Source organism: Triticum dicoccoides, chromosome 3A, assembly GCF_002162155.2.
Source record: "Triticum dicoccoides isolate Atlit2015 ecotype Zavitan chromosome 3A, WEW_v2.0, whole genome shotgun sequence".
NCBI classification, from domain to species: domain Eukaryota; kingdom Viridiplantae; phylum Streptophyta; class Magnoliopsida; order Poales; family Poaceae; genus Triticum; species Triticum dicoccoides.
Window position 1 is genome coordinate 644,025,208 of NC_041384.1, and position 8,416 is coordinate 644,033,623.

The window sequence follows — 8,416 nt, forward strand, 5'->3', positions numbered from 1 at the left end:
AAGGATCACCCCACCATGAAGTGCTTGCCAAAGGATAAAATGAAAAAGGGAAAGGTGAAGATTACCTTGACTCTTGCATAAGATAGAGGATAATAATAAAAGATAGGCCCTTCGCAGAGGGAAGCATAGGTTGCCATGCGCTTTTATGGTTGGATGCACAAAACCTTAATGCAAAAGAACGTCACTTTATATTGCCCCTTGTATGTGAACCTTTATTATGAAGTACGTCGCTTTTATTGCGTCCACAACAAGTTCGTACAAAGCCTATTTCTCTGCATTAATAAGTCATGCATATTTAAAGAGCAATTTTTATTGCTTGCACCGATGACAACTTACTTGAAGGATCTTACTCAATCCATAGGTAGATATGGTGGACTCTCATGGCTAAACTGTTTTAAGGGTATTTGGAAGCACAAGTAGTATCTCTACTTGGTGCTGAGAATTTGGCTAGCATGAGGGGGAAAGGCAAGCTCAACATGTTTGAATGATCCATGACAATATACTTTAACTGAGATGCGAGAAAACATAACCCATTATGTTGTCTTCCTTGTCCAACATCAACTCTTTAGCATGTCATACTTAATGAGTGCTCCCAATTATGAAAGATGTCAATGATAGTATATCTATATGTGAAACCTCTCTCTCCTTATTACTTCCTATTAATTGCCACGATGACTAAAGCTATATTTGCCAACTCCTAACAACTTTTTAATCATCATACTCTTTCTATGTGAAGTCATTACTCTCAATAAGATCAATATGAACTCTTTGTTTCTTTTTATTCTTTCTTTTATTCACTCAAGATCATGGCAAAATAATCAAGCCCTTGACTCAACACTAATCTTTATTATATAGCTCACGGACTAGATTGCATAGAGGGATCATAAAGCAAACTTCAAAACTAGATCATGCCGTGACTTTATTCTACTAAATCAAGATACTACTAATAGGATCGAACTAAGAAAAACGGTAAAGATAGGAGTTGTGATGGTGATACGATATCGGGGCACCTCCCCCAAGCTTGGCAGTTGCCAAGGGGAGTGCCCATACCCATGTGATGAGGTCCCCTTCTTTGTTGTTCGAGGTGGAGGTGTTGTTGATGACGCAAGCTTGTCGTCCCCTTCCATGGCATAGGCTCACCCTCATAGAAGGATGATCGAGTCTCCGGAATTCTCAAATCTGCAATGGAAACAGGTCAAAACGAAAACAGGGGATATTTGCGTGATACGGGGGTCAAAACCTTCGGGAGAATATATAATGAATTTTTACCGACCAAAACACGTATCGTACAGGAAAATGGAGTCCGGAGGGCACACGAGGTGCTCACGAGGTAGGGGGGCGCGCCCAGGGGGGTAGGGCGCGCCCTCCACCCTCGTGGAGGGCTCGTGTCCTCCCTGGACTGCTACCTATTTTTCTATTTTTCTAAATATTCCAAAACGGAGAAATATTTCCTTAAAAATTGTTTTGGAGTTGGTTTACTTACTGTACCACATACCTATTCCTTTTCGGAGTCTGGAACGTTCTGGAAAGTGTCCCTTATGTATTCCTCCGGGGTTACGGTTTCAATAACATTGGTTTCAACATTTATAGGATTACCTGAGATATAGTGCTTGATTCTTTGACCGTTTACCACCTTCGGATTTGTGCCTTCGAAATTGTTGATTTTTATGGCACCGGAACGATACACCTCCTCGATAACGTAGGGACCTTCCCATTTAGAGAGAAGTTTTCCTGCAAAAAATCTTAAACGAGAGTTGTATAGCAATACATAATCGCCTACATTAAACTCACGCTTTTGTATCCTTTTGTCATGCCATCTTTTAACTTTTTCTTTAAACAACTTGGCATTTTCGTAGGCTTGGGTTCTCCATTCATCAAGTGAGCTAATATCAAATAACCTCTTCTCACCGGCAAGTTTGAAATCATAGTTAAGCTCTTTAATAGCCCAATATGCCTTATGTTCTAGTTCGAGAGGTAAGTGACATGCTTTTCCATAAACCATTTTATACGGAGACATACCCATAGGATTCTTATATGCAGTTCTATATGCCCATAATGCATCATCAAGTTTCTTGGACCAATTCTTTCTAGACCTATTAACAGTCTTTTGCAAAATTAATTTGAGCTCTCTATTACTCAATTCTACTTGACCACTAGACTGTGGGTGATAAGGAGATGCAATTCTATGATTAACGTCATATTTGGCAACCATTTTATGGAAAGCACCATGAATAAAGTGTGAACCACCATCAGTCATTAAATATCTAGGGACTCCAAACCTCGGAAAAATAACTTCCTTAAGCATTTTAATAGAAGTGTTATGATCAGCACTACTAGTTGGAATAGCTTCTACCCACTTAGTAACGTAATCAATAGCAACTAAAATATGGGTGTATCCATTGGAGGCAGGAAAAGGTCCCATATAATCAAAACCCCAAACATCAAATGGTTCAATAACAAGTGAATAATTCATAGGCATTTCTTGACGTCTACTAATATTACCAATTCTTTGACATTCATCACAAGATAAAACAAACTTACGGGCATCCTTGAAGAGAGTAGGCCAATAAAAACCAGATTGCAATACCTTATGTGCAGTTCTATCTCCAGCGTGGTGTCCTCCATAAGCTTCAGAGTGACACTTGCGTAGGATCTGTTCCTGTTCATGCTCAGGTACACAACGTCTAATAACACCATCTACTCCTTCTTTATAAAGATGTGGGTCATCCCAAAAGTAATCTCTCAAATCATAAAAGAACTTTTTCTTTTGTTGGTATGTGAAGCTAGGTGGTATAAATTTAGCAACAATATAATTAGCATAATCAACATACCATGGAGTGCTATGAGAAGTGCTTATGACATTTAATTGTTCATCAGGAAAGCTATCATCAATAGGTAGTGGGTCATCAAGAACATTCTCTAACCTAGATAAGTTGTCTGCAACTGGGTTCTCAGCTCCTTTTCTATCAACAATAAGCAAATCAAAATCTTGCAGCAAGAGAACCCATCTAATAAGTCTAGGTTTAGCATCTTTCTTTTCCATAAGATATTTAATAGCAGCATGATCAGTGTGAATAGTTACTTTAGAATCAACAATATAGGGTCTGAATTTATCACAAGCAAACACAACTGCTAAAAGTTCCTTTTCGATGGTAGCATAATTTCTTTGAGCATTGTCTAGAGTCTTACTAGCATAATGGATAACATTTAATTTCTTATCAACTCTTTGCCCTAGAACAGCACCTACAGCATAATTGTTGGGGAACGTAGCAGAAATTCAAAAAAATTTCCCTACGAATCACCAAGATCTATCTATGGAGAGACCAGCAACGAGTAGAAAGAGAGTGCATCTACATACCCTTGTAGATCGCTAAGCGGAAGCGTTCAAGTGAACGGGGTTGATGGAGTCGTACTCGTCGTGATTCAGATCACCGATGATCCTAGTGCCGAACGGACGGCACCTCCGCGTTCAACACACGTACAGCCCGGTGACGTCTCCCACGCCTTGATCCAGCAAGGAGAGAGGGAGAGGTTGAGGAAGACTCCATCCAGCAGCAGCACAACGGCGTGGTGGTGATGGAGGAGCGTGGCAATCCTGCAGGGCTTCACCAAGCACCTACGGGAGAGGAGGAGGTGTCACGGGAGGGAGGGAGGCGCCAAGGGCTCAGGTATGGATGCCCTCCCTCCCCTCCACTATATATAGGGGCAGGGGAGAGGGGGGAGGCGCAGCCTTGCCCCCTCCTCCAAGGAAGGGGTGCGGCTAAGGAGGGGGGAGGAGTCCATCCTCCCCAAGGCACCTCGGAGGTGCCTTCCCCCTTTAGGACTCTCCCCTTTTTCCTATATCTTGGCGCATGGGCCTCTAGGGGCTGGTGCCCTTGGCCCATGTAGGCCAAGGCGCACCCCCTACAGCCCATGTGCTCCCCCGGGGCAGGTGGCCCCACCCGGTGGGCCCCCGGGACCCTTCCGGTGGTCCCGGTACAATACCGATGACCCCGAAACTTGTCCCGATGGCCGAAACAGGACTTCCTATATATAAATCTTTACCTCCGGACCATTTCGGAACTCCTCGTGACGTCCGGGATCTCATCTGGGACTCCGAACAACATTCGGTAACCACATACAAACTTCCTTTATAACCCTAGCGTCATCGAACCTTAAGTGTGTAGACCCTACGGGTTCGGGAGACATGTAGTCATGACCGAGATGTTCTCCGGTCAATAACCAACAGCGGGATCTGGATACCCATGTTGGCTCCCACATGTTCCACGATGATCTCATCGGATGAACCACGATGTCAAGGACTCAATCGATCCCGTATACAATTCCCTTTGTCTAGCGGTATGGTACTTGCCCGAGATTCGATCGTCGATATACCGATACCTTGTTCAATCTCGTTACCGGCAAGTCTCTTTACTCGTTCCGTAACACATCATCCCGTGATCAACCCCTTGGTCACATTGTGCACATTATGATGATGTCCTACCGAGTGGGCCCAGAGATACCTCTCCGTTTACACGGAGTGACAAAATCCCAATCTCGATTCGTGCCAACCCAACAGACACTTTCAGAGATACCCGTAGTGTACCTTTATAGCCACCCAGTTACGTTGTGACGTTTGGCACACCCAAAGCACTCCTACGGTATCCGGGAGTTGCACAATCTCATGGTCTAAGGAAATGATACTTGACATTAGAAAAGCTTTAGCATACGAACTACATGATCTTGTGCTAGGCTTAGGATTGGGTCTTGTCCATCACATCATTCTCCTAATGATGTGATCCCGTTATCAACGACATCCAATGTCCATGGTCAGGAAACCGTAACCATCTATTGATCAACGAGCTAGTCAACTAGATTCTTACTAGGGACATGGTGTTGTCTATGTATCCACACATGTATCTGAGTTTCCTATCAATACAATTCTAGCATGGATAATAAACGATTATCATGAACAAGGAAATATAATAATAATCAATTTATTATTGCCTCTAGGGCATATTTCCAACAGTCTCCCACTTGCACTAGAGTCAATAATCTAGTTCACATCGATATGTGATTAACACTCAAGGTCACATCCCCATGTGACTAACACCCAAAGAGTTTACTAGAGTCAATAATCTAGTTCACATTTATCATGTGATTAACACTCGATGAGTTCTGGGTTTGATCATGTTATGCTTGTGAGAGAGGTTATAGTCAACGGGTCTGAACCTTTCAGATCCGTGTGTGCTTTACAAATCTCTATGTCATCTCCTAGATGCAGCTACCACGTTCTATTTGGAGCTATTCCAAATAATTGTTCTACTTGGAGCTATTCTAAATTGTTGCTCCATTATACGTATCCGGTATCTCTACTCAGAGCTATCTGGATAGGTGTTAAGCTTGCATCGACGTAACCCTTTACGACGAACTCTTTTACCACCTCCATAATTGAGAAAATTCCTTAGTCCACTAGTTACTAAGGATAACTTTGACCGTTGTCCTGTGATCCATTCTTGGATCACTCTTGTACCCCTTGACTGACTCATGGTAAAGCACACTTCAGGTGCGGTACACAGCATAGCATACTGTAGAGCCTATGTCTTAAGCATAGGGGACGACCTTCGTTCCTTTCTCTCTATTCTGCCATGGTCGAGCTTTAAGTCTTAACTTCATACCTTACAACTCAGGCAAGAACTCCTTCTTTGACTGATCCATCTTGAACACCTTCAAGATCACGTCAAGGCATGTGCTCATTTGAAAGTACTATTAAGCGTTTTGATCTATCCTTATAGATCTTGATGCTCAATGTTCAAGTAGCTTAATCCAGGTTTTCCATTGAAAACACTTTCCTATATGCTTTCCAGAAATTCTACGTCATTTCTGATCATTAATATGTCAACAACATATACTCATCAGAAATTCTATAGTGCTCCCACTCACTTCTTTGGAAATACAAGTTTCTCATAAACTTTGTATACACCCAAAATCTTTGATCATCATCAAAGCATACATTCCAACTCCGAGATGCTTACTCCAGTCCTCAGAAGGATTGCTGGAGCTTTGCATACTTATTAGCATATTTCAGGATGGACAAAATCTTCCGGTTGTATCACATACAACCTTTCCTCAAAAATCGTCGAGGAAACAATGTTTTGACATCCTATCTGCAAGATTTCATAAATAATGCAGTAATTGCTAATATAATTCCAACAGACTCTTAGCATCGCTACGAGTGAGAAAGTCTCATCGTAGTCAACTCCTTGAACTTGTCGAAAAACATCTTAACGACAAGTCGAGCTTTCTCAATGGTGACACTTACCATCATTGTCTGTCTTCCTTTCAAAATCCATATGTACCTAACAGCCTTACGACCATCAAGTAGTTCTTCCAAAGTCTACACTTTGTTTTCATACATGGATCCTCTCTCGGGTTTTATGGCCTTGAGCCATTTATCGGAATCCGGGCCCACCATCGCTTCTCCATAGCTCGTAGGTTCATTGTTGTCTAGCAACATGACTTCCAAGACAGGATTACGTACCACTCTGAAGTAGTATGCATCCTTGTCATCCCACGAGGTTTGGTAGTGACTTGATCCGAAGTTTCATGATCAATATCATAAGCTTCCACTTCAATTGGTGTAGGTGCCACAGGAACAACTTCCTGTGCCCTGCCACACACTAGTTGAAGAGACGGTTCAATAACCTCATCAAGTCTCCACCATCCTCCCACTCAACTCTTTCGAGAGAAACCTTTCCTCGAGAAAGGACCCGATTCTAGAAACAATTCATATTGCTTTCGGATCTGAATTAGGAGGTATACCCAACTGTTTTGGGTTTCCTATGAAGATGCATTTTATCCGCTTTGGGTTCGAGCTTAATCCTGAAACTTTTTCACATAAGCGTCGCAGCCCCAAACCTTTAAGAAACGACAACTTAGGTTTCTCTAAACCATAATTCATACGGTGTCATCTCATCGGAATTACGTGGTGCCCTATTTAAAGTGAATGTGGTTGTCTCTAATGCCTAACCCATAAACTATAGTGGTACTTCGATAAGAGACATCATGGTATGCATCATATCCAATAGGGTGCAGTTATGATGTTCGGACACACCATCACACTATGGTGTTCCAGGCTGCATTAGTTGTGAAACTATTTCCACAATGTCTTAATTCTGTGCCAAACTCGTAATTCAGATATTCATCTCTATGATCATATCATAGATATTTTATCCTCTTGTCACGACGATCTTTCAACTTCACACTGAAATTACTTGAACCTTTCAATAATTCAGACTCGTGATTCATCAAGTAAATATACTCAACATCTACTCGAATCATCTGTGAAGTAAGAACATAATGATATTCACTGCATGCCTCAGCACTCATTGGACTGCACACATCAAAATGTGTTACTTCCAACAAGTTGCTATCTTGTTCCATCTTACTGAAAACGAGGCTTTTCAGTCATCTTGCCCATGTGGTATGATTTGCATGTCCCAAGTGATTCAAAATCAAGTGAGTCAAAACGGTCCATTTGCATGGAGTTCTTCATGCATATACACCAATAGACATGGTTCGCATGTCTCAAACTTTTCAAAAACGAGTGAGTCCAAAGATCCATCAACATGGAGCTTCTTCATGCGTTTTATACCATTATGACTTACATGGCAGTGCCACAAGTAAGTGGTACTATCATTACTATCTTATATCTTTTGGCATGAAAATGTGTATCCCTACGATCAAAATTCAATAAACCATTCCTTTAGGTGCAAGAGCACTTATTCAGGTTTAATACTAATCTTGATGGTAGAGGGAGCATGCGATGTTAGATCACATCAAACTTGGGAACACTTCCAACACGTATCGTCAGCTCACCTTTAGCTAGTCTCCGTTTTATTCCGTAGCTTTTATTTCGAGTTACTAACACTTAGCAACCGAACCGGTATCTAATATCCTGGTGCTACTAGGAGTACTAGTAAAGTACACATTAACATAATGTATATCCAATATACTTCTATCGACTTTGCCAGCCTTCTTATCTACCAAGTATCTAGGGTAATTCTGCTCTAGTGGTTGTTCCCCTTATTACAGAAGCACTTAGTCTCGGGTTTGGGTTTTACCTTGGGTTTCTTCACTAGAGTAGCAGCTGATTTGCCGTTTCATGAAGTATCCCTTCTTGCCCTTGCCCTTCTTGAAACTAGTGGTTTCACCAACCATCAACAATTGATGCTCCTTCTTGATTTCTACTTTCGCGGTGTCAAACATCGCGAATACCTCAAGGATCATCATATATATCCCTGATATGTTATAGTTCATCACGAAGCTCTAACAGCTTGGTGGCAATGACTTTGGAGAACCATCACTGTCTTATCTGGAAGATCAACTCCCACTCGATTCAAATGATTGTTGTACTCAGACAATCTGAGCACAAGCT